Source organism: Cyprinus carpio, chromosome B7 (assembly GCF_018340385.1).
Source record: "Cyprinus carpio isolate SPL01 chromosome B7, ASM1834038v1, whole genome shotgun sequence".
NCBI classification, from domain to species: domain Eukaryota; kingdom Metazoa; phylum Chordata; class Actinopteri; order Cypriniformes; family Cyprinidae; genus Cyprinus; species Cyprinus carpio.
In genome coordinates, this window is record NC_056603.1 from 14810744 (window position 1) to 14835623 (window position 24880).

The window sequence follows — 24880 nt, forward strand, 5'->3', positions numbered from 1 at the left end:
TAATTTCTCTCTTCTTTCTCCTACTGCTTCCTGTCCTAACTTGAACTGTCCTGTCATAATAAAAGCAAATGGCCAAAAATATGACATTGGAAAAGTACAAATGGTTTCCTTCATTACCCGAAAACAACCATAAAAATGTAATCTTGAATTCACTTTTTAAATGGCCGAAGCAACTTATACAGTCAAGTGGAGCCATTTTTAACTGAATAGCATATCATTTTTTGAGTGAAGGTTTTGCATGTTAAAGCATCTCTCGCTCTTTATTTTTCTGTATGGAGGAGTGTGGTATGCGTCACCCTCGGGCTGAACTCTTCGTCAGCAGCACAGTAAGTCAGGTGTTGGGTTTAGCCCCAGGTCAGCTGCGCCTGGGAGCAATCTGCCTCTCCATGGGGGCTTGCTCTCCTGAGAGAACACCATTCTTATGTATTCAAAGATCGTGTGAGAGAGAGAGCGAGCGAGCAGCTGAAAGAGAGGGAGAGGGAAAAAGGAAAGCAGGAGAACGAGAGCTAATATATGAAAGAGAAAAATCATGTGTGTGTGTTTTCGCCCCCCTTCTCCTTCTTTACAGACAGCTCCCAACCTCTGGTAACCCAGGCATGACTCAACTGCCATCTGGTATCCAGATGCAGGTCTATAGACTCATTCCTTCTGGTTCCTTCTTTGGCTTACCAGCTCTCTCTCCTACGTGAGTGTCAGTTTCTGCATGTGTGAGTTAATATCCCTGAGTGTTAATGTCTGCTTACATGTGTTACTCTTCCCTCTCCGATGAACTGTGACCTCTGACATGATGACCCCTGTTCCACTCTTCCCTGCTGATAGAGAAAACAGCAGGGTTGCGACCGGCACAACCCTGACCCCAGCTGTTTGTCCAGCCTCTTTTGCGAAGGTCAAGGGTTGCCGGAGTTCAAGTTCATTAAGTGATACTTTTCTCCACTTCACTCCTTGAAAGCAAAACAAGAACAGCCCACAATGATCTCGCAGCGGTCACTGTTTTGACCTTGTAGTCATGGTCATGTTTGAAACAAACTGTAACTGGCCTGAGAAGGAGAGCAGGTCTCTTGCGCAGTGGTGCTTGGGTGATGTGGGTTTATCGATAATAGAATCTGACAAAGTCTTAGTTATCTCTGCATGTTGCCTTCCGAAGCTGCCGAGGTTCAGCGGATGTACAATTACCCCTAGCTAACTCATAATTGGCTCATTTTCCAGCAAGCACGGGCAGAATTGTGCCAGTTCATTCATGATTTGTCACTGAGTGAATGGGTGAGATTGAAATCATTTTTATCTGTTCACCTGTACTGAATAGTGAAGTTGTGAAAGATTTGTAGTGAAAAATGCAACAGGTAACTGTGAAGTGAAGTTCAAAATAAGAAATAAAGTTACATTGTGAGGCACAAATTAATTACAAGAAATGAAAAAGTACACAATTTTTAGATATATAGTTTTTATTTATTTATTTATTTATTATGTGGTGAGCTCTGCTGTGATGTGAATTTCCCTTTGGGATTTATAAAGTCAATCAATCAATCAATCAATACAATAAAAAAATTATGAGGATGTTTTTAAATTGTGAGATTTTAATTGTCACATTTTCACATAAAAATCACGCTTAAATGAAATACATAACATTACACAAATAATTTAATATATAATTGTGTGATTTCAAGAAATTCAGGATTTTCAGAAAATTATATTGTATAGGCTGCATTTTGTATATAATATTATACAGATATCTTACTGTGTGATTTAAAGTCACAATTGTGAAATATTAAGTTAAAGGGACAGTTCACCCAAAAATAAAAATTCTGTCATTAATTACTCACCCTCATGTCATTCCAAACCTGTATTGTTGAATAAAGTTGTTATTTTTGTTTTCTTTGTGCACAAACAGTATTCTTGTAGCTTCGTAAAATTACGGTTGAACCACTGATGTCACATGGATTATTTTAACAATCTCCTTGCTATGTTTCTGAGCCTTGATCGTGTTAGGATCCTTGCTGTCTATGGGAGTGTCAGAGAGCTGTCAGAATGCATCGAAAATATCTTAATTTGTGTTCTGAAGATAAACAAAGGTTTTACAGGTTTGGAACGACATGAGGGTGAGTAATTTATGACAGAATTTTCATTTTTGGGTGAACTATCCCTTTAAAATTAAGAGAAACAAAGATGCTTTTATTTGATATTTTAGACTTTTTTTTTTCTTTTACTCTGCCACTCACCATGAAGTAATCGATCCCTCCCCATAATCTACAACATATATCTGACTGATAATTATCCAACACAAATCAGTTTCTGATTTAAAGGGAAATAATCCTAGATTATACGCATCTACATTCAGCAATAAAGATATATTTCTTCAGAAAGAGTTCTGTGCTTACCAGTAGCACATGGCCTTCATCCAAACCCACTTCTATAGCAGTCAAACTCCAAAATAAAAATTTTCTAAGTGCACTGACAATGTGCACTACAGATGAGCTGGGTATCAACGGGAAACTACCCGACTGTCCTTTCTCTGACGCAGTTTCTTTTCTCATGTTTTTAACTCTATTCATAGCACATCACTGAACTGGTACTCATTAGAAATCCCCTTCCCAACAGTGACAGAATGGTGCTGTGGGGTTTCCCCTTCATTGGAGGTCAGATTGACCAAATCTCAATCTGATGCTGGCCAGGATGTTTTCAGATGTTAGACCAAACAGCTGAAGGATTTCATTTTTAGTGATAGAATGACAGAAATGGAGATTGTTAATGTGGCTATGATCCACTTTTCTGGTAACTCGTCACAGGTTATGATGACAGATGTAATTAAAAACAGAGACAGGTCAGGTGTAGGGTTAATAGAGTATTATAAAAGTATAAAGAGGATATAATTTTAATGAAGTCGCTAATACTTGAAGAATACGTATCCCTGTCACACACATCTTAGACATTTCAAGATGCAGAGCTGTTCAACAGCACGAACAAAGGAGAGGTTCTTTCAACAAACATAACCCTACAAATGCAACACACATGGAGATGTGAGAAGCAGAGCCAAGGACATATCTGCGATTCTACTCATCCTTCTCAGAGTTCACATGAAGGTTAGCACTCTCTACACTCTCTCTTTCTCCTATGCCAGTAAGCAGAAGCATTTGAATGATTTGGAATCAAATCCTCATGAATTTCACTGGATGTCAGTCAGGGTTCATGTTCATTCCCACAGCTCTGATGCAGCTGTGATTAACAAACAACTTTTATGACAATCCGTTATGGTACTACTAGTAAATCTCAAGATCTGTTGACAGTATGAAAGTGTATGACCAAGTCCTGTGACACATAACCAACACAGTGACTGAGCACTGACTAATAAACCCTGGAAGCCACAACATGGAATGAAGTTACTCTAACAAAGAAATCGAATCATTCCAAACCAAACCAATTAAATGATCATAGTCTATGGATAAAAAAAAACATGATGTCCACTCACAGCTTCACATTGCTAAATCTGGACAAACAGTGTGATACAAACAATGAAACCTACTGGTGTTACTGAACAACAGAAATCTGAGTACCACTAATCCAATCAAATTAGAGGAACTCAACTGGGAGTACTAGGCCACACTAAGGTAGCAAAGGGCACTATTTATTTATTTATTTATTTTCCCAATTTTAGACCACTTTATTTACTGATGTAGAAATAAGTTGCTGTTTTGTTTTTCAAGGAGGGAGTGAAATTACAGTATTGACAGTGTAATAAAAATAAAAATGTTAAGTCAAAAAGAGAAATTAAACAATGAATAAATATCGGTTATGGGTCACATAAACATGCAAATGATCGGTATCGGTTCTAGAAAAAAATCAATATTGGTCAATCTCTAATATGATTATATCATATATAATAGGAAAACTTTGAGATTAATTCTCTCAAAAGTGCACTTAAAAATAGTAGTTTTAGTAATGCACTTTTATATTATGTAGGCCCTCTGTTATTTATGTTTATGTATATATATATATATATATATATATATATATATATATATATATATATATATATAATATATATATATATATATATATATATATATATATATATAATATATATATTATTTACAACATTTTTGAAATATTTTTTTTCTTTACAAGAAAATTTGCAACAAGCCTGAAACTATACAGCTATAATGTGACTGCACAGATTTATAAACATATATGTGCAAAGTGTCCAAAAAACTAAAGATTATAAGTGCACCTCAAGGAGCATACTAAAATACTAATAGTTATAAAAAAAAAAAAAATAATAAATTAATAATAATAATAATAATAATAATAATAATATTATATATATATATATATATATATATATATATATATATATATATATATATATATATACTATATATATATATATATATTCTGTCAAGACCCCTTTATGTAGCATTGGGTACAAGGGCAAGATGAGAAGGATCTAAATGCAGTCAAAGACTTATTGATGGCATAAAGCAAATGCAGGTAAATAGGAAAACAGGTATCAAGAGCATGAAACAAAGAACATGGGCCTCTACAGGAGACAATGATTGACTGACAATCAATGAAACACAGGATATATATACGCAGGGGCTGGAACTAATCAATCACCATGACGTCTAACAAGGTGGAACCATGTAGACAAACAACCAGGAAAACACAAGGAACAGGAACTAATGCTGCCTTCACGTGCTATCGGAAATTTCCTATTTCCCACTTGTGAAGTCGTGATTACGAGCTTGTCATATTCAAGTGTTTGTTGTCGGAAAGAAAAAAATGTAGCATCCCATTGGTTGACAATCATATAAACAGGAGTGCACATAAGTGGTCCGCAGGTCCGCATGCACGACCAAAATAAGAAATGCGCTGTGTAAATTAGTTCAGAGCGTGCGTTTGCGTACCGACAGCCGTTAATGCACAATTACCATTTTATATCGACAAACTGTACTGTATAAGATTTCTATTCAAACTGAAACCATAAATCTTCATTAGCTAAATGACTTAATGTAAATGTAAATCTAGGCTAACCGCTAACGTTTTCAAAGCACAATGCAAAACTGTGACATTTCATTCACTGACGCTCTACAATTGGCAGTGCTAAACCCGGAAGTGGATGCGCATATACTTACTTGCCGGCAACCCGCCAAAATAAAAGCTTGCTGATTTTAAGGTTTAAAATGAAAAATTAAAATTATTCAAATTAAAAATTATAATTAATTTTCAAATTAAAATAATAATAATAATAATAATTATAATAATAATAATAATAATAATAATAATAATAATAATAATAATAATACAAATATTAGCATTTTATTTTTAAATTTACTATAAAATTTAATTTGTATTTAATACTCCCTTTTTATTTTAAAATAAAATAGTATTATCACACTTTATAATTTAGTTTATTTTATTTAAAAAAACATAATAAAGTGCAATAATATTATTATTAATAATATAATTATTATAACTATTATTAATTTATTTTTTATAGTTATATTTGATGGGTCACACCATGTGCCGTGTGAGGACCAAACCAAATCTCCAGGTTTTCATATGAGAACCAGGCTGAAAAACTTATGTGCACCCCTGCATATAAACATAAGCCGCGCTACATATGCAGTTTGCTGACAATTCTGTAATTGCTTACATGCTTATAAAATATACAATATGCTTCAAATGATCATTCATATATGGCCAATAAATACACAAAGTGATAGTTGTTGTGAGAATAGCATTGACAGAAGCAATGGTTTTCCCTTCCACCATGTTTAAAGTTTATGGCCCGCCCAACTCAGAAACTGTGGTATCAAAATTACTTCTGAATTTCCCAGTTGTAAATACGATTTAAGAGGCATTCACATCTAATTTCCAATTAGGAAACTCATATTTACGATAATTCCGATAGCATGTGAAGGCAGCATAAGCACAGGAAGCAAACGCAGGAACAAATGGAACACAGAAAACATTTCAACATAAAAGTTCTTGAACAAGACAGGGGCACAGGTCAAGGATTATAATACTTTAACTGGAAAACAATGGCATACAATTAAAAAAAAAAATACTGACTGATTTGTAGTTTTCAACACATTCTTATTGATGCTATCACAATGACTAGCACAAATCATTTCTGCAAATGCGACAAAACCTGCTAGTACTTGCTAGATACCATCATCTTGGATACAAATCAACAATGTTTAAAGGGGTCATATGATGCGATTTCAGTTTTTCCTTTCTCTTTGGAGTGTTACAAGCTCTTGGTGCATAAAGAAGATCTGTAAAGTTGCAAAGACTAAAGTCTCAAATCCAAAGAGATGTTCTTTATAAAAGGTTAAGATTTAACCACAGACCCCTAAAACGACTTGTTCTAACACGCCCCCCACATATCTAATTCACTATGTAGGAAGATTTGCATAATGCCAACCAAATGTTCACGCAAAGAAAGGCGCCGTAAATTTTATTCTCTCTGTCTTTCTGCTGCTACCATGTTGTGGAGTCGCTGTGTGTTTCGTTATGAAAGCGAAACTTCCAAAAGAGGACACGACTAGAAATCAGTGGTTAAGTTGTATTTCAACACTGTTCCAGAACAGTCCAACCCAAATATTTAGATGTGTGCTGCACATTTTATGGAGGATGAGGACTGTTTCCTGAACCAGTAGCCTACAATGCGTATGTGGCACAACTGCTGTTTCTATAAAGTTGGGCAGTTCAAACTTTGCAAGGACAGTCTGGCGCTTCTGACTCACAGCCTGTAAGTAAGTTTTTTATATTTGTATAATTTGCCAATGATGATTCAAAAGCGAGTTTTGAGCAGTAGAGTAGGTTTGTTGTTTCTCAGATCACAAATGCAGACATGGTTTTATGTTTACGCAGCGCTATATGCAACGCAACGTGTAAAAAGACAGTAGAAGTCATTATAATCAGTAATTATGTCCCCACTGGATGCAACAAATGCCTTCTTTGTAATGGGTTTTATTGATTTTGTCTCGTTTAGTGATGTCCGGATCGCGAACAAATCTTTCTATTTAACCAGATCTTCTTAGTGGACCGGTCGAACCAGTTCTCAAAATTGAACTAAATCGTTTCAAAACGGTTCGCATCTCCAGTATGCACTAATCCACAAATTACTTAACTTATTCGGTTTATAAACATGCCTTACACTCCATCTGATGCAAAATAAACCAATATCCTGAGTTATTCAGTTATTCCTAACAGTATATTGACTGAACGGCTAAAAGAGAACAGATGATGGGATATGCGCGAGCAGAACAGCTGGACTGAGTCTCGTGCTGCTGGCCTGGGAGATGGCATTGTATGTTAAGGGGCGTAACATTTCCGTCACACGTTTGAGGCATTCGGCCAATCACAGCGCGTTGTATAGCTGGCCAATCAGAGCACACCTCGCTTTTTCAGAATGATGAGCTTTGTAAAATTCGACGCGTTTCAGAAGGCGGGGCAAAGAGGAGAAACAATAATTTACATTATATGGAAAATAATGTGGTTTTTGAACCTTAAACCGCATAAACACATTTCATTACACCAAATACACAAAATAATATTCTTTTTAGCATCATTTAGACCTCTTTAATCTATCACAGAAAATAAAAATGTAAGTTTGAAAGGCAGTAGAAATTAATGTAAAAGATAAATTAATGAAGACATTTCAGTTGTAAGTAGCAGCACTGGCCTGAAAGTGCAGGTGTCCATTCCGTTTTCTGGCACGAAAATCTCTCACATCATCCCAGAGGTCAATGGCCAATTCTAATTGTAAAACCCTGTATTAACTGTACAGATAATATTACAAATAGTGCATCCATTAGTTGGGAAAAATACTGATATCTCCAAATAGAACATGAAAAATAGAATGGGGTATCTAGTTGTGTTGTGATATAATGATATAGTTTATAAAACATTTCATACAGTTATAAATAGTTAAGCACAAAGAATCATTAGGTAGCCTATGATGGGGGAACCATTTTTTTTTATTTTTATTTTTTTTTACAGATGATTTTTATTTTTATTTTTTTTTTGTAGTGGATATTTTTTTTTATTTTTGTCATGTTGTTTGTGCCCTGTATCTTTCATTTGTGTTTCAGCTAATGTCCCAGTTGTTCAATTCATCATGTAGCGTGGGATCTGAACACACCCAAGCACAAACACACACAGGGTCTTAGATTGTCCTTCATCTTCATTTGTGATGTGTAAAGCCTGTCCCATGCCTGGATTAGGATGGGAACACCAGGTCTATCCCAATAAGCTCTCTGTAAATTCAGGAGAGCTGCTCTAGCACACTTTTGATGTGCTGGGCCAGCTCTCAGGTCTGGGGAATCCATAACTATCATGGACGATGACAAAAGCCAGCTAGGTCATCCAAAGGCGAAGCCTCAGCCTACATTCTGAGCTGTAAATCCAGCTCACAAAGGTTTTTTTTTTTTTGTGAAGAAAACACTCTAAATCTGTTTCCTCTTTATGTACGTGTTAATATTTAGCATAGTGCTCAATAATGAATGTCACATTCCTCTGCTGTTATGTGACCCTCTTTCCTTGCTTATTTGTCCATTTGGAAACACAATGGCAAACAAGAAATACACAGCAAATGTTAGATTGTTGAACTTTATGTCAATCTTTGTAGTTTAATTAAGATCCCAGATAGCCCAGCTGTTCGTCCTGAAATCAGCTTTATTTGTACACATATGTAATTCATTATAAAGTTCAAAAGATATGATCTTGGTTTGAAAATCAGAAACAGACTGAGGTGAGGTTTTGATAATGAGTGATGTGTAGTAGTACCTTACAGGATGGATATGAATGAAGTCAGTTTACAGGAAAGGGGTTAAATAAGGTGTGAGTGAAACAGATACCGAATAATTCAAACTATTAAAAACACATTTCCTTAAAGAGCAAATCTTTTAATTTATAAATTTCACAATGATATCTCCAGATTAATAGATGATAAAGATACATATGGTTTACAGGGATTGAACTAAACCCTTTAACTCAACTTTAAACTACAACTCAATTTACCAAACTATAACGATTCAGTTCAAATACATATTTTAACTAGGGCTGGTAATTTAACGCGCTAATTAGATTCATTAATTATGGTTAAAAATAACAAGTTGAAATTATTAATGCATTTAATGCACTTGCCTCGCCTCAGACCTACGTCGGTCATCTGACATTTCATACAGTTGCTTGATGATTAATACGAGGCAGGGCAACAAATTACTGCATGATGGAGCCTAGAGAACATAGTTAGAATGTCCCCAAAGTTCAAGATATGGGACAAAAATGCCCTGTTTAAGTTTTTGTCTCATATTTAAATCATATAGTTAAGCAATATCATACAAGCAATAGGCTAAGTGCAATATCACACGAGTGCAAATGTGATACTGATCTTATACAACAGTTCAGTAAGTAAGAAGTTAAAGGGGTCATATGATGCCATTTCAAGTTTACCTTTCTCTTTGGAGTGTTACAAGCTATTTGTGAATAGATAAGATCCCTAAAGTTGCAAAGACTAAAGTCTCAAACCCAAAGAGATATTTTTATAAAAGTTCAGACTCGTCCACACCCTCCTAAAACCCCTTGTTTAAACATGTCTACGTCACTGTGTGGAAAGATTTGCATAACACTGCCCAAATGTTCATGCAAAGAAAGAAGGTGTAACTTTTATTCTTGCTGCAGTATTGTTGCTGCCGTTGCCTCCATGTGTTTGAGATGCTGTGTGTTTCGTTGTGAAAACGAAACTACTTTTTTTGGCCTTCCAAAAGATGACACAACTAGAAATCTGTGGTTAAGTTGTGTTTACAACACTGTTCCAGAACAGTTCATACCAAATATTCAGATGTGTGCAGCGCATTTTACGGAAGACAAGGACTGTTTCCTGGGAAAGTAGCCTACAATGCCAGTGTTCTGACAAATAATGTTGACTCACAGCCTGTAAGTACGTTTTCATATTTAAAGGATTTGCCACTGATTATTTAAACGCGAGTTTTGCACAGTGTAGAGTAGTGCTTGTTGTTTGTCGTTTCTCCGACCACAAATGAATTAGAGAAACATTAATGTACAGTATGTGGAAAATAATGTTTTTTTAACCTTAAACCGCATAAACACATTTCATTACACTAAATACACAAAATAATGTTCTTTTTTAGCAGCGTCATATCACCCCTTTAATATTTAGACACAATGTTGTCTGTTTTGCTGAATTTTGCACACAAAAATATAAAGACAAAGCAGATCTGTTCATCTCCGAGCAACACACAGCAGAATTTCATTTCTTAATGCACGTTGTGAACGAATTGGGTGAACCATTTGGCACGTTGGATTTGAATCGGTGCTGCAAAGACCGATCTATGTATGAAATCAAAGGACCGCGAGACTTGCGGTACTTTGATGTCCACACCGATTGGTTTGATGGTGATGATCTGCTTCAAGTCGAACAAGCCTAATGATTCGATGGACCGTTCATAAAGAACCATTTACTTCACTCCTGAATGAATCAGCCATTTGAACGAATCAAATGAATGAATAAATGACTCGATGACTTAAGACATTTACCACCACCTACTGGCAGTTTTAGTTTATTATTTAGAGTATCATTTAGTTAAAGAAATAATTTCATATTTCCATAGTAATAATAACAAATTAATTAATAAATTATTAAAGGCATAGTACCCTCATGGTCCAAAAGAGTATATGTAATAAATTGTTGTAATGTCTGTTTGATGCTTTACACACTTTAAATTATCATTTGGGAGTAATTTCTCAGCCAAATTTGATGTGCGATTAATTAGCGATTTATTAGATTAATTAAACGCCACATCGTGTAATTAAGATTAAAAATTGTAATTGCTTACCAGCACTAATTTTAACATGTACAAACCTGATTCCAAAAAAGTTGGGACACTGTACAAATTGTGAATAAAAACAGAATGCAACGATGTGAAAGTTTCAAATTTCAATATTTTATTCAGAATACAACATACAGTAGATGACATATCAAATGTTTAAACTGAGAAAATGTATAATTTTAAGGGAAAAATTAGTTGATTTTAAATTTCATGGCATCAACACATCTCAAAAAAGTTGGGACAAGGCCATGTTTACCACTGTGTGGCATCCCCTCTTCTTTTTATAACAGTCGGAAAACGTCTGGGGACTGAGGAGACAAGTTGCTCAAGTTTAGGAATAGGAATGTTGTCCCATTCTTGTCTAATACAGGCTTCTAGTTGCTCAACTGTCTTAGGTCTTCTTTGTCGCATCTTCCTCTTTATGATGTACCAAATGTTTTCTATGCGTGAAAGATCTGGACTGCAGGCTGGCCATTTCAGTACCCGGATCCTTCTTACAAGCCATGATGTTGTAATTGATGCAGTACGCGGTCTGGCATTGTCATGTTGGAAAATGCAAGGTCTTCCCTGAAAGAGACGACGTCTGGATGGGAGCATATGTTGTTCTAGAACTTGGATATACCTTTCAGCATTGATGGTCCCTTTCCAGATGTGTAAGCTGCCCATGTCACATGCACTCATGTAACCCCATACCATCAGAGATGCAGGCTTAAGAAATGAGCGCTGATAACAACTTGGGTTGTCCTTGTCCTCTTTAGTCCGGATGACATAGCGTCCCAGTTTTCCAAAAAGAACTTCAAATTTTGATTCATCTGACCACAGAACAGTTTTGTACTTTGCCACAGTCCATTTTAAATGAGCCTTGGCCCAGAGAAAACGCCTGCGCTTCTGGATCATGTTTAGATATGGCTTCTTTTTTGACCTATAGAGTTTTAGCCGGCAACAGCGAATGGCATGATGGATTGTGTTCACCGACAATGTTTTCTGGAAGTATTCCTGAGCCCATGTTGTGATTTCCATTACAGTAGCATTCCTGTATGTGATGCAGTGCTGTCTAAGGGCCCAAAGATCATGGGCATCCAGTATGGTTTTCTGGCCTTGACCCTTACGCACAGAGATAGTTCCAGATTCTCTGAATCTTTGGATGATATTATGCACTGTAGATGACGATAACTTCAAACTCTTTTTGCAATTTTTCTCTGAGAAACTCCTTTCTGGTATTGCTCCACTATTTTTTCGCTGCAGCATTAGGGGAATTGGTGATCCTCTGCCCATCTTGACTTCTGAGAGACACTGCCACTCTGAGAGGCTCTTTTTATACCCAATCATGTTGCAAATTGACCTAATAAGTTGCAAATTGGTCCTCCAGCTGTTCCTTATATGTACAGTTAACTTTTCCAGGCCTCTTACTGCTACCTGTCCCAACTTTTTTGGAATGTGTAGCTCTCATGAAATCCAAAATGAGCCAATATTTGGCATGACATTTCAAAATGTCTCACTTTCAACATTTGATATGTTATCTATATTCTATTGTGAATAAAATATAAGTTTATGAGATTTGTAAATTATTCCATTCATTTTTAACTCAAGATTTGTACAGTGTCCCAACTTTTTTGGAATCGGGTTTGTATATTGATCGCTTGATTTTGCATATTTATCACTTCAGTTGTGGTTTAAAAGGTTGAATTAGCCATTTGCAAGTTTAGGTTTTATGTGATGCCTCAATACCCGTCAAATTCTATGTTTGTAGATGCCAAAATAACTCGATTGTGCTGCCAAAGGAATATAATCTATAGAGAAGTAAATAACTAGTGTATTCTGGTTCTGTTGGACAGGTTCTAAAGCACCAATGTCTCATTCTGACAGTCAAACCAATACACTTTCCAGCTGGGCATCACAGCGAGTTGTAAGTTGTCCGACTTTATACATCAGCACCACATTGTCAGCCCTGACCCCAGTTTTAACACACTAGCACCTTTATGTGAAAGGAAAACAGACCAAGGGCCAGATTCCCAACCAGACTACCATGACAAGTATCACATGAACCCCACCCATAATGAACAGGCAGTTTCCGTTTTACAATATTTTCTCAGCAAACCCATCAACACCCATCTGTGGAGACTATACCCACCCATTTCCAACCTGGTTTCAAACACTAGTGGCACGTTAGTGGCTAATGATTGTGGTTGGAAGCGGAATCTGCTGTGTCTTAACAGCTTGGGAACACTGCATACGAAGGACGCTGTATAACTTCTAAAGGCCGCCCAAACTGTTTTCCAAAGGACCTGTGGACGCATATAAAATCTGTATACAAGGTGCCAGCAATGCTGACCAATGACCTCAGTGGAATGTGAACATGCATGCATGTTCTGATTCCCCACGGATTCAACAACCATGCCACGTGTTGTGTTAAAATCCCACAAACTCTCCAAGAGATCATTACTACACCCTAGGCATTTAAATACTGTGTCCAGAGGCAACAAGTGGAAAACTGACGCCTTTAAAATGTGGATGTGCTCCAGACTCTTCAACATTCAAATCTCATAGGGAAATAAAGTGATAAATATATAATTCCTGTACGTACAGCATGGCGCTAGCAACTAGACAGTCATGGATTGATTTCCAGGGAATAAATGGACTGATATAATGTGGAGATTGAATCCACTTTGAAGTCGCTTTAGATAAAAGTTTTAAAAGTAAAAAAATATATATATTGTATATAAATAAATAAATAGTGCATCAGTTGGAGTTATTATTGATGCTTAAAGTAGAAATGCACATCTAAGGCTCATGTGGCATGAGTTACACTGCCACCAATTTGGATCATGGGATTTTGTGATCTATTGTTTTGAACCTTCTTCTCTGAGCAACATCCAAATTTAGACCCTCAATATAAGGCAAGACAGAATGCAATAGTGGTGTAATTTAATTCTCCAAGGAGACGTGCCTATTCTAATAACTTTCATTTTCCTACTGATGAAACCATTTTGGCTTCACTTCATCTATTAACCCTGTGTAAAAGCCACAATCCTAACCACAAGTGTCAGCGTACATAGGGCTCAGAAAGTCAGGCAATTTTTAGGCGCAGAAAGAAACTTTCTAGCCCTCAGTCTTACATATTTCACTTTCCGTGACTTCTATCAAATTTACGTTTGGCACAACAGAAAAAAGAAATGTTTTCTTTGATCAAGACCCAACTTTTTTTTCAAAGGAAACGTGTCTACTCTATAGCGCTCAACCAGAGGTAAAAAGGGCACATGTATGGCTTGCAGACAATTCCAAGACCACGTTTACAAGAAATCAGCAGGAGGGGTTTGTCACAGCATGATCTCATTTGATTTCATAGCTGTCTTACATATACATATAAGCTTTATATACATTAAGACAGACACACAAACATGTAATATCAACATATTGACAGCATTTATAACGTCTTAATGCATGGTTGGAACTGATGTAAAGAATTTTTGAATATTCAGACACTATAATGAGACTTGTATTTTTTGGTAAATTAAGAAACCTCTGCCCATAGTTGTTAGTTGTTAATTTCAGGTGTGGGGTTGGATTAAGAGATCTAAAATTTGGTCATGCGGAATAAGATATTAATGTGCTTTATAAGTACTAATAAACAGCCAAAACACTAGTAACATACATGCTAATAACTAGATAACAGTGAGAATTAGTTCTTAAAATAACTAAAATAACGCTGTTTTATTTCAAATCAAAGCTAAATACACGTAGAAACAGTGCATCCTTGTGGTGTGGATGATACAGAAGATCATACACAGCATACTGATAATGAGAGACACAGAGGAGACCGTTGACAAAGGAATTGTTGAATAAAGTCGTTCTTTTTGTTTTCTTCGCTTACAAAGTGTTCTCGTCACTTCATATAACCCAGATTGCACTTCTGATGGCAGATGGAGTATTCTGACGACGACTTTCATACCTTTTATGGACCTTGACACTGTTTTTTAATTGGCAGTCTATGGGACAGTCTCAAGCCTCCAAGTTTTCATCCAAAATATCTTAAATTGTGTTCCGAGGACAAACAGATCTTTTACGGGCTTGGAACGACATGGGGGTAAGTGATTAATGACAAAATTTTAATTTTGGGATGGAGTATCCATTTTAGCCTGGATTTCACAGACAGGGTCACAAATTATGAGCTTTTTCTGGAATTTATCATTATTATGCATAAAGGATGTTATTTACTTTTATTCATTTGTGCTCTTTAAACCAGGTATCCATAAAACAATAGTATCAATGAAACTCTTACCATAGCTCATCACCCCTCTCATTCACATCAGTATTGTTGGAGCTGTACAAAACTCCATTCTGCCCGTCCACTGACACCATGACCTGTGGGTAACATTCACACTGTTTTCTGCAAAAACACAAGGAAATGGCGATGCATAAAATTACTTGGCATGACATCTTGACAACTCATACGCTCCTTCCTTCCTTGCTTCACTCACTCACTCACCCACTTAGTCTCTCTCTCAGCCCTTTCCTTCTCTGCGTTTTTGTTATTTCATCCCTTTTTTTAAAACAGTGGCTAAGTAAACATTCTAATGCCTCTGGGGGGTCGTTTGGAGAGTGCCACCCTTTATGCCCACCGGCTGTTGATCGATCAAGACAGAGGAACCGGGTGCTCCATACGAGAGGTTCCTGAGCTCGGATGATAGAAGGTGTTTGGGAGAGAGTGTTCAGTCGAGTGTTTTCACTGTAACCTTTCTTTAATTTGAGCAGATGTGTTTCACAGTGGGAGGAATGTTCTCACGGCTCAAAGCACGGTAATCAGTGTGACTAACTAATTCTGGTCGAGAGGACTTCACTTAAATTAAAATTCTGGTACTGTTTACTCACCATCACGTTGTTCCAAACCTACTGGACTTCCTTTCTTGTGAGCAACACAAAGGACGATATTCTGAAGAATGTTTGAACTGTTTTTGTCCATACAATGAAATTCAGTGGGGTCCAAAACAACTTTCATTGCATGTACAAAAAACACTGACACATTTTTCAAATTTTTCAATCTTTTGTGTCCCAAATAACACTCATTCAGGATTGGAATGGTATTAGGGTGAGTAAAAGATGACAAACTATCCAATCAAGCACTCAGAAGAGTAAGGCTTTTTGTGTTGACTTAAATCAATACTGCACCACTAAGGCAACGAAAAGGTCAAAAAAGGCTCTGAATTTTTTTAATGTGCATTTTTTCTTCTCTCTGGTTTCTTCATAAAATAGTTTTGTCTGAGTTTTTTTATCTCAGGCAGGAAAATGTGCCATTTATACGTTTTCCATGCCTCATTTATTTGCCTCTCTCGAAATCTTAAACTTTTTAACGAATGCTGCCATAAATGTAGTATAGCAGGGCTTCTCCTCTGATCCTCCACGGTTGGAGCCATGCCCTGCTATTGTACTGCTACTCAACTTGAGCGTAGCAGTTCAACCATAATAACAGACCGGCCTCGGTTTCAACCCTGAGCTTCGAAGAGCGAAGTCTGCATATCTGCTCTACAGCTCCAGTGGAATTGTTTGCACAGTCCCAAAGCTCTGATTGGAAAATCAATAGATGGATCTGGGATGGCCAGGCTCTTAGGCAGCTCTTTCTCAATTTCTTCTGTGATCTGTGGCTCTTTGAAGATCACACATCTGCCTATCACTATCTGTATCTATGTCAAGAAGGTGTTCTATAAAACAGGTGACCTGTGGTGACACTTCAGTGATATACAAAATCAACTTAATAAAAGAAAAAGTGCACCTAAATGTTTCATTGTTTTTCTCAAATGATTATTATTTTTTTTTACAAAAAAAAACAATAGAATAAAAGAATAAAAATATAGAAAAGTAAAACTTTATAAAAAATAGAATAAAAGTAAAACTATTAAACCATAATTTATACACATACATTAAAGTTCAAAAGTTTGAAGATTTAAAGATATTAATACCTTTATTCACAGATGCATTAAACTGACCAAAAGTAGCAATAAAGATTTCTACATTGTTACAAAAAATTTATTTAAAAAAGAACTTGCTGTTCTTTTAAAAAGTTCTATTAATCACAGAAAGAAAGAAATGTATCATACTGTAGTTTCAACAAAACAATAAAGCAGTACATTAGCTTTCAGCATTGACAATGATTTCTGAAGGATCATGTGACACTGATGACTGCAGTAATGGCTGCAGAAAATTCAGCTTTGCCATCACAGGAATAGAATACAATTTATTCAAATAGAAAACAGTTCAGTTTCAAATAATATTTCAATCAAATAAATGCAGTCTTGGTGGGCACAAGTGACTTCTTTCAAAACATTAATCTTATCAACAACCAACTTTAGAATGGAAGTGTATGACTGTATGTCAATACAGATTAAAATTATTTGAATGTATTTGCAAATATAATCATTAAAAATCATGCTAATACATTAATATGGTACTACATACACTGTAAAAAATGACCGTGAATTTAACAGGAAAAGACTGTGAAAATGCTACAGTAAAAACCTGTTAAATGGTTATCGGTAAGTTATATATGGTGGAAAACTGTATTGGACAATATATGTTAATATTTAAAAGCTGCTTGTGATGGGGTTAGGTTCATTATGTGACTTTCTCATCATCACCTGCTTTTGGTGGTTTTCAGTGCTACAATGGTACAAAACAGATTTCAGTACTTTAATAGGTTGGTATATTAACATTACATCAGTTAATGAATTTACGGTATTTCATTATAAATTTAAGTTAAAACTGTAAAACCTAAAATGTTGCTACCATATTTTTTACTGCAAAATTCTGGCAACCACAGCTGCCGTTTGTTACCATAAATTTTATGTAATTTTTTTTTCCGTGTACCTGTTTTCTATAGGCCAGACGGAAAATGCAAGTCTTATTTATGTACAGTTTTCACACCAAAGGGGTAAATAGGTGATAAAGATAAGTAATTTTACATTTTTAATGTTGCACATTAAATATGACATTTTGCACTACACTACATATTGCAAGTACACTGCTGTCACATTCCAGCATTGGCCCCTCTTCTATATGCTGTGCCACACAGTGCATAAACAATTTAACCTAACAGGGTAAGCTGTTTAATTTCCAGCACATTAGGATCCTGTCCATTCAGGCAACAAACATTTCATGAGATCGTCACCCTCTTCCATCTCAGGGTGTGATCTTTCTTTCATTCATCATTTGTCTTTTACACTTCCTGTCTCAGAGACATGTCTGACTCTATCATTCTGAAGGGATTAGCCAGCGATCTGATGGACGACTGGTTGACCTCGCAGTGGGGAAGAGGAGAAGAGAGGAAGTGAGTCCAGTTAGGAGGGCAGCACTACCCTGCCGAGTTCAGGCTAAATCCTATTACCCTTACTGCCTCTGTCACAATCCATTTCTCTCTCTTTTCCCTCTCATTTCTCACTTCATTCACTCTGAAACACAAAAATGCCGCTTTGAAGGATCATTAAGGCGTCCAAAAGGTGGAAAGACTGGAAAATAGAGGAAAGAGAGAATTTAGCACAATGGAAACTGAAAAAAGAGTTTATGGACAGTTTTCTCAGTGATGTGATATGTTGTTATTAAACTTGTCAAACTCAAAAATGGGAGATGTTTATGTCTTCTTGCAATATTTTCATGTGAATGAAAAAACTGTGGATAATTTGAGTCACTTAGTGTTAATCTCATTAACAAAAATAACAGAAAAAATAATAAAGTGTTTCTTCATGACATCAACAATAGAAGACAAGATGAGAAATGCACATTGAACTTACTTAAAATAACACTGCAAGCTATTTACAATGCACTTACAATGTTTTTTGATGAAGAAAAATCTAGGCTGAAGTGAATGAACTGCTAAAATACTAGCTTTTCCAAATGAATATATACACAACGTAATATTACAACTTGCATCTGCACAAAATGATGCAAATGCATTGGTTGTTATTGATAAACTACTGTATTTGAAATTATTTCTAGTTAATTAAAAGAGGCTGAAACAAAATTAAACATGCATATTTGATTTAAAAAAACTTGGTAACACTTTACTTAAAGCCTTTATGTATAATGCATTATAAAAATTTGAATGCATTAATTATGCCTTGTAATGCACATTATAATGCATTGTACAATCTCATCAATAATTGTAACCACAGTTAATACATTATAACACTTATCAATTCATTGTTATAATATGCATTTTAAATTCCGTAATAATTATTTATGACAAGATATAATGTGACACATTATGGATAATTATAATGGATTATACCCTCTAATAACCATTTAAAAAGCATTATGCATTAAGGCTTTAAGTAAAGTGTTACCAAAAATGTAATACATTTTTAATTTTAAAATAAATTAATTTGAAGTATAAATTAAATTACTAAACCTAAAACTGAAGTAAAAAAAAAAAAAATGAAATAAATTTAGCATAACAAAATTACTCAAACTTAAATGAAAGTGAAAAGACAAAATATACAAAAGCTTTAAAAATATTCATATAGCATATGCAATAATAGCGTATATTATTATTGTAGTTATACTTTTTACTTAAGAATATGTAAATCACATTGCGAATATACTCTTTCAATAAAAACATACTAAAACAGACAATAAATAACAAAAGAAAAAAAAATTAAATAGTTCTTGTTGATTAAAATAAGATACAGTACCATTTTAGTCAAAGTAAAATTGACTAAAATGAATGAATATGACAAAATATTGACCAAATATAAAGTGTATTTTTGTTACATACTGTAGATTACAGACGCATGAAAACCTGTAAAAACGAGCAGTGATTTCACTTGCCAATACCTGTCAAATTAAATCAGCAGTTAGGACTGGGTAAATGGACGGAATGAAAGGATGAATCCAGATGTTTAATTGGTCAGTTGAAATAGCAGGTCCCCTGTAGGACCCAAGGGTTTGGCAACCGCTCAGAGCTACAGATGGACAGCTAATTACACTTTCTAGAATAACTGTGGCCTCAGTGTAAGAACTCAGGTGGGATAACACAGTTCCCAAAAAGACTTGTAATGAGCTTTCAACCTAGACAGAACCGAGTTCAACTGCCTTGATTTATTTTTGAATTGAATCTACAAGAGGGAGAAATTAGAAACATGAGTGTAAAAACATCTTGTCGAGTGCTCCCAGAGGTGGATAAAGGACAAAGAACATTCATTTTCATGTTGTTGCGACATGTCAACCACAGCAGGCTCCAAAGTGCTATTTTGAAAAGCTCCACTCATGGGCTGGAGGGAAATACGAGGATTCCCAAAGGTGACGGGCCTTTTGTTAAGAATCTCTCTCTCTCTCTCTCTATTACAGGGACGAGAAAAATCGTGAGGAACGTTTGGATTACGGGATGGGATCTGTTCAGTTCCCAGACCATTCAAGAGGTCAAGCTCAGAGCCAGTCTCAGGGCCATAGGTGAGTTCATGGAGAGGTTGTCCATTTAAATGAAGGGACGAGAGATTATTATCAGACCTTTGTTTTTTTCTTAAATTAGCACTACTGTCTTCTCTCTCTCTCTTGGACTTCTCACTATTCGGTCATGTTCGCGCACATGTTTCTATCCAACCGTGCAGCCCATCATGAGTACCTGAGGGGGTTACAGATTTCCCGCATGCAACCTTATCGGACAGTCGTGCTATTCAGTCAGCGCATCCTCTGGCCTCATCCCAAAGAAAGAGAGGGGAAAGAAAAGGACGGTTTGACATTCCTCTCTTCAGTTCCTTTTTGTCTCTGGTCCTCCTTTTCAAAAAAGACTATTTTCATCTGGGATTCTCTCCAAAACGTACTCAAATCAGGTCTCTGGATAGCAAACTAGAGATGGGGCTTGAGGTGGAGAAAGAAGATCAGGGGAAGATGGGGTCAGGTGATTCCACATGCTGAATTAAGACTTCACAAGGCTGTTACAAATGAAAGGGAAAAAAAAATAATGTTTACCACATTTCAATAGAACAATTATCATAAATAGCTAATTTAATATACTGGTCATGCTTTCTTTTATATTTAAAACCACTAGGCCATGGTTTACCAGAATGATTCCTTCTGTATTTATCAGCTCATTGAGCATCAGCCTAGGCAAACTGTCAAAAAGATGACAAACAAAAAGTAACATGGGGCATGAAATATGCAGCATTATAAGGAGTGTCAAGCACCTAATTAAGGGTAAATAATAAATATTACACACACACTATAAATATATAAGGAGAAAGAGAGCGAAATTAATTTTAATTTTATTTATTTTTTATTTAATATTTTGAGAAGTCCCTGCTCACCAAGGCTGCAATTATTTGATTCAATCAAAACACAGTAAAAACATACATTTTGTGAAATATTATAATTTAAAATAACTGTTCTTTTTCAATACATTTTAAAATGCAATGAATTCTTGATTGCAAAGCTATTTTCAGCAACCATTACTCATCTTGAGTGTCACATGATACTACAGAAACTATTTTAATATGCTGATTTGATGCTCAAGTAATATTTTTTTATATATAAATTGTCAAAGCAATTGTGCTGCTTAATATTTTTGTGCAAAATGTATTTCTGATGAACAAAGTTAAAAAAAAAAAATCTGTTGTAACTGTCTTTATATTTTTTTGATTAATTTAACGCACCCATTCTACGTTATTTATTATTTAGTATTAATTTCTTTCAAAAAAGAAAAAAATCATACCGACCCAAACTTCTGAACAGTAGTGTGTGTGTTTGTGTAAATACATATATGTAACTATGCTAAGGCAACTAAAGACTATTCACATTGTGTGAAATAAATGTATGTATTTTAAGTTCAGTTAAAATTATTTACGGCAAGATATAATGTATTACAATGTACATTATGAATAATTATAATGCATTATACACTTAAATAACACTTTATAATGGACAAGACCAATGTTACGAGGAAACATTCTCTTTAAACACATGGCACTGTTATACAGGGAAATACAGAGGTTACAGAGTTTTTGGCATTGACGCTTTTTGGTGTCACTTCTCTTGGGTCTCTCTTTGTGTGGTCGGGTTTTGAATGCATCAACCTTTCAGTAAACCTACAGAGTCGCACCTCAGTTTCCCATGTTCAGCAAAGTGAATCAAACACACACACACACACACAATCTCTATCTCTAGTCCTTCTGATACGTGTATGTGTGTGTGCACCTTTCTCTAATGTGAGGGAAAAGTAAGAGGTATGTCACTAGCGAGAATCCGATAGAGCCGCACAAAAGGAAAACTGAGGGACAGATAGAAGACAGGAGAGAGATCGAGGGCGTGGAGTCAGGGGAGAGGGACAGAAAAGAAAGTGAGGGATCAAAAGCATGAGGGTCAGAGAGAGAGAAGACAGGAGAAATGAATGAACAGTAGAAAGGCGTCTGGGGTCTCAACGGCCTTCAGTAGCTCTCTGTCTCCGAGCCCAATTAAGGGCACAAAGATAAACTGATGCTTCTTTTGTAGAAAAAGAGGGAGGGCAACAGAAGGGGGAGAGAAGAAGAAGAGGAAGGATCTTTTTACAGTCTGGAGACAGTTTTTATCTGCTAACTACCCCACTTTCTAAAACAGCCCCATTTGCTGCTGGCCTCTCCTTCCATTCAGCATCTTTCTCTCCTCTTTCTCTCTCTTTCACTTTTTGGGCCAGAGTGTTTGTCTCCGCATGCCCGCTGTCCTCTTGCTGGCTCTGGTTACTCTTTAAAGGGCAATGGGAGAGAAAGGAAGAACACGGGAGCAAGGGCTTAGAGGATAATACAACCACTTAAACCCTCTGAATGAAAGAGAAAGATGTGCACAGGAGACACAATGACCTCTGACCTGCTCCTCCCGGCTTCTTTCACTTGCTTCTTCCACAGTCAACTTTGTCTTTTGAACCGTGCAATCACATTTTGCCCAAACAAATTGTTCAGTGAGATTAATTCTGAAGTTTGTCTTCTTTTATATCTAAATCTTCATGTGTTTCAGATATCTATGAACCATAAACAGCTTAAGATAAATGACACCACAATAAAACTTTCTCTTAAGAGTGACGAACAAGCTGATAATCGTGTGAAAGGAAAAAAGGCACACTAAGCAATGTACCAAATGAGGGAATTACATCTATATTTATGGAAACAATGGACATGACAGAAGCACAAAAGACTACATTAGCGCCATCTCATGGTAATGAGGGGAACAAAGGTGTATTGCAGCAAATATAGCAGCATGGAGAGAAGGCGTCCTGGGAGAGCAGTGAATGTGAAAGAGAACTTGCAGTTAATTAAGGAATTACTGAAGAAATTCCTTTGGGAAATCAGTGTGCCTAGATTCGGTATTTGAAATATCAAAAATGAGTATGAAAGTCCTTATCAGTCTTAATTTCTATTATTTTATGTAAGCATTAAGAGTAACTAGGTACAAACTTTTTTTTTAATCTGAAATACAACTCTAAATAGGTTTTTTGCTTTCAAAAGTATTTACGGGCTCAGTTTAATAGCAGTTACACATTTATCATACTTGAGCAAATACATTCAGTGGTTAAATTGAGGTTTATGTTTATATCCATGCTTTACTGGGTATAATTTGTACTGTTTTAGAGGTGCATGTGTGTTGAAGAAAAAGTGTGGCGCCTTGTAAAGCCTAATGAAAGTCAATTAAAACATTCAGTTTAATTACATCTGAGCTGTAAAGTTTATGGGGTGGCCACTGGACAAGCTAGCTAAGTACAATAACACACCAGGAGAATGGCACTAAAATATAACAGCGCTACAAACACAGCAGCAGATGACATTGCATTTTTGCACAGAGTCAACGGTGCATATTTAAAATACTATACATCAAAGAAAGCAACACAGTTAACCTAAAAGTTAGATTAGTTTGCATTTCCTAAAAAGTTAAAAATCAGAAATGTAGCCTATTCTTGCCCCTTTTGCACTGATGAAGTTTTAAATAAAATCTGTTTGAAATACATATTTCCTTAAGCTGTGCTGTTTACAACATATTTTTACTATTATAATTATTATTAATACATTTTTTATGTTATGTATTTATTTATTTTTGGCTCTATGAGTAACACCATATATATATATATATTATCTTATATATATATTATCTTAAGGTCGAAGTCTTCAGTAATGAAATGCAACTTAATGTTAATGCTTGAGAAATTGCCATGTGCCGCTTTGAAGTACGTTCATATACTGTACTTTTTCAAACAATTCCGCGTGTACCATGCCAGGGTTACCAGGTTTTCACAACAAAACCCGCCCAATTGCTATTGCTACTCAAAACTAGCCCAATTGCGTTTTGAGGGGGTTCTACCGATTAAAAAAACAAACAATGTTTTGAAGGGGTTCCCCAAACCGTGGACTTAGCAACACTGTAGCGTGCTAATTTGATGGTTCCTCTGAAGACTGTTTAGATGTGTTCGACTTGAAGCAGTGCTGCTAAGACAGATGTCATCAAGGCATGTCATCAAAGTACTGTTAGAGCTATAAGAGAGCAGACGTCTCCTTATGCTATCTCTCACGGTACTTTGATGTCATACACCGATCGATCTTCAAGTTGAACACACCTCTTTACTCTCGTGTGTCATGTGACCGAGTGTAATCGTGTCTTCAGTGGTTAATATTTAAGTTGTTTATTTATATTTAGTTTTTTTTAATGTTGCAATTAATCTTTGGTTAATAATTTTTGTTTTTTTTAGTTTTAAGTGTTCATTTTTATTACCAGTCAGTATTAGTAGACTGCCTTTTTATTGTCTGTCAACACTTTATTTTTACCGATATTCTGTTGACTGTGTAACTTTGCCAAAATGTAAACTTTTTCTACAAACCCTAATTTAACAGTCTACTAATTCTCTAAAAGACTTTGTTGACATGTACATGTAGTTGCATTTTAATTAGCATTAGTAGTATATGTAGTTGCGAACTTACTACTTAGTAGAATGTCTACAGGAGACTATTGAAATAAACTGTGAACTAAAACAAAACAATTTACTGACAAATACAGTTTAAATCCTTTCACTTCACTATAACTGATGCAAG

At 35.7% G+C, this 24880-nt stretch overlaps 1 long non-coding RNA gene across 2 annotated transcripts in view; it reads right to left on the reverse strand.

The window, feature by feature from the left end:
• Window positions 1-24880, reverse strand: part of LOC122137953 — a 75440-nt gene that overhangs the window by 16078 nt on the left and 34482 nt on the right. For both annotated transcript variants that reach the window (XR_006155165.1, XR_006155164.1), the window contains exon 2: window positions 15133-15240. This is a non-coding gene — a long non-coding RNA (uncharacterized LOC122137953). The remainder of the gene's footprint in view (window positions 1-15132; window positions 15241-24880) is intronic.